Below are 3,640 nucleotides of genomic sequence, written 5' to 3'. Positions count from 1 at the left end.
AAATGGTCCTTCAATTATATCCCCTTTTTTTGATTAGTTTTGTCAGAGAGGGTATTCCATTGTCAATTAAATATTATAGGTATGTGAACTCAGCAAAATATTCCAATATAGTCCAGTAGTCCATAATAGTAGTGGGTTTTCCATAAGACTGGCAATGTCAGAAGTTGTTGACTTGAGCCTTTCACAGCTCAGCATGTTAATATGGCTTTACTTCTTAAACTTCATTTTTACATTTTTCTGCTGAATGGTTAAGAACAAGATAAAACAAGACTTATATAACAAGAAATGTAGCTTTTGTATCTGATAAGATCAGTCAAATCCCCTCTGGATTTATCCTGAACCCCTGTACCATAGTTTGTAGATCCTTTGTCACTGTCAGCCTTATGGATGAGTCACAGCCATTGCTTGACCAATTTGCTCTCTGTGAAAGCCTGAGAGAATGTTTTCTCTCCTTATGACTCTCCTTAGGCACAATCTACATCATCAATCACTTTCCTCTGTGATCAAATGGCCCCATAATCTCCTTGATCAGAAAATCTGGGACACAGCTGAGTTGCCTTCTTAATGCCCATTTTTGAAACAGTGAATGATTCAAGTGGGTGTCCAAGAAGGTATCTCAGGCTTGGCACAACTCAAGATGGAAAACTCACTATTTACATAAAATTGCACAATGTATGGCCAAAGTTGAGTTAAACATTGCAATTACATATGACTCCTAAAAAGCTCCCCAAATAATAACCCCCAACTCCCCAAATAATAACCCTCAGATATCTCAGCCAAGTCCCAAATACTGCTGTCAGACTGATTACAAAGGCAAATTTTAGCCTCAATAAATTGCTCCAGGGGTGCAGAATTCAATGAACCATTTTTCTTAGAGATTCTGTTCTTGATTTTCTATCTACTCTGCCAAAACACATCTCATGGAAGAATAAAACTTCTGAGGAAACAGTCTCTCCCATATACAGTCATGTCACTTCCATTTTGGAAATAACACAAAAATCACTTGATCTCGCATCTGCTTTGTATTGACCCATAAATGATGGGATTTAGCATAGGTGTAACAAGCATGCTGATATTGGCCAGGAGGATGTGGATGTGGAGCGGAATGTGGCATCCAAAGCACTGAGCAAGAACTGAAGAGATCCCAGGCCCATAAAATAGGATGATGACACAGACATGAGAGCCGCATGCATTAAGAGCTTTGTGGCGAGCATCTTCGGAAGGCATACGGAAGACAGCAGACAGAATCAGAACATAAGAAATAAAAATGAGGATTATATCTAGGATCACTGTTGACACTAAGATTAGAAAAAAGCCATACCAGATGTTTACTCGGATATCATCACAGGTATATTTGGCCAAGCCAATGTGCTCACAAAATGTATGTGGGAGGATGTTACTATGGCAAAAGGTCAGCCATTTTAGAAGAAATATTATGGGAAAAATTGTACAATGTGCTCTCAAGAAAACAGCCATGCCAAGTTTTCCAATCAGGGCACAGTTGAGTATCATGGTATATCTCAAAGGGTAACATATTGCAACATAGCAATTGAATGCCATAATCAACAAGATACCTGACTCAAAAATAAAGAAAGAGTGCTGAAAGTAGAGCTGAGCAATATAGCCATTAAGAGAAATTTCCCTACTATTATACCAGAATATGGCCAATGCCTTAGGTTCTGTGGTGTTGGCAAAGACAATCTCAACTCCAGCAAGCATACAGAGGAAAAGATACATAGGTTCATGGAGGATACTCTTTGTCAGGATAATGATGAGGGGGAGACCATTTCCAAGGAGGGCAAAGACATAGGAGATGCAGATGGGGATAGAGATCCATATATGTAGGTCTTCCCTGCCTGGAATGCCCACCAGGTAGAAGACTATGATTGATGCCAGTATGGTTGATGCCAGCCATTCTCAAGGCAGGCTACTGAGGACTTCTTGGTCCCACCTAAAAAAGGCAAAAGTACAGAATAAATAAGTGTTTTTTCCTGAGTTTTCTAATTAAATATATCAAATTAAATGCAGGCTCTTGTTATGATTCCTTATAATATCCCATTCAAATGTCCCAACAAAACAAAGCCATAACAACATAGAAAGCAAAAGATAACAGCAGAGAAGAGATAACAACAGTTTAAAAATTTAAAAGCAGATGAATACTTATTAAATAGATGGCTCCAACTTAATAGTTTCTAGATGAAGAACAGTTGGACATTTGGGGAATAATGTTTGAAAATAATCACTTAAAACACCTACTGTTCCAACTGCAATTTATCCTGAAGGTTGAATCTCATGCTTCCCTCCAAAGAACTTCTCCTGAGCCAGACATTTCCTTGCTTTGTGCTACTGATGCTCTCCCTTTTCCTCTCACCTATAACATCTTAGAATCTGCCGAGGGTAACAGTGCTTCATCTACACAGTTCATCTCCCCTAAGTCATAATTTTCTAAATGTTAATAAGAGTGCATCTCATTAATTGGAAACAGTCTCCTCTATCTTCTTTTTTATTCTTTTTTTATTTCCTCTACCTTCTTATTTACCAAAAATCTGTCACAAGCAACCATATCCAGCTTGATAAATTTGAATTTCTTGATGGGCTAGGTAGACCCTACATCAGTGTGAATTTAAAGCACACAGCACAGGAGAGACCAGCAGGAAAATGGAAAGGAAGGGAAGCCAGGTGAGAAAACAATATAAAGCTAGTGGAGAAAGCAACACTTTTCTTTGAGGATTTGAGTCCCCAAATCCAAGAGATTTTAAAACATCCTGCCAGAAGCTACCATTTATTCTGCCCTATTAGCCCAAACTTCACTCAATGGTCTCCTCTACCATCTATTCACAAGACTTCAAGATCCCAATACCCCAAGAATTCCAGATGACTTCCCTTACCTTGGGACTGTAAAAAATTCCAATTTCTAGTGAGATTTACCCTTGATCCTAGAATTCCATCTCACAGATGACAAAAATCAGTTGTCAGCTTCATACCAAATGTTTTGAAGTACAAATGGAATTGGTGGTTGCAGAAAGCTTAGATACTGGAAGATCTAACTACAGAAGTAATTCTTTTCATGAGCTCTCAGGAGATCACTGTTATTCTAGGGCTCAGGCCCCTCAAGTTCAGACTCCACCTGTTCACTGCGTTCCCACATGGGCCAAGCCATTATATATGCTCCTTACTCGGCGCTTGGTCTTCTGGAAACTTCATGGTTATTTGATCTTCATCATCAGATTTCCTGTGCACAAAGTTAGCTAGAGACTCTCACTACTAACTTAATATTCCCTCCTGAGAAATTGCTATGCCTCTTTCAAGAAATACTATTCCCATTTTAATCAACACTCCACTCCACTATGTAAAAGCAGTATGTACTCTATGTGATGCTAGAGATTAAATCCAGGAGCTCACATATGCTGGACAAAAGCTTCATCACCAAGTTTTTTCTCTAACCCCTATAATGTCCTTTAGTAAGTGTCTATCCTTAGAAAATATTTCCTAAGAATTAACATAAAATTTGAATTTCAGTTTATTTGGGTACTGTGGTAAATTTTGTATCTTGGGCATCTTTAAAAGGAACTTGAATGAAAGCAAGAGACGGGAAAAGGAACATTGTGGGACTGTCCTGCTTCAAGGTTGTATATGGTGA

At 38.5% G+C, this 3,640-nt stretch overlaps 1 pseudogene; it reads right to left on the bottom strand.

Moving 5' to 3' along the window:
- Positions 1–970: 970 nt before the first annotated feature.
- LOC101579235 lies at positions 971–1,915 on the bottom strand (annotated as a pseudogene).
- Positions 1,916–3,640: the final 1,725 nt, after the last annotated feature.

Source organism: Octodon degus, unplaced genomic scaffold (assembly GCF_000260255.1).
Source record: "Octodon degus isolate 3935 unplaced genomic scaffold, OctDeg1.0 scaffold00146, whole genome shotgun sequence".
In the NCBI taxonomy this organism is placed as follows: domain Eukaryota; kingdom Metazoa; phylum Chordata; class Mammalia; order Rodentia; family Octodontidae; genus Octodon; species Octodon degus.
The sequence above is the reverse complement of the archived record's forward strand: the minus strand, read 5'-3'. Positions and strand labels throughout refer to the sequence as shown.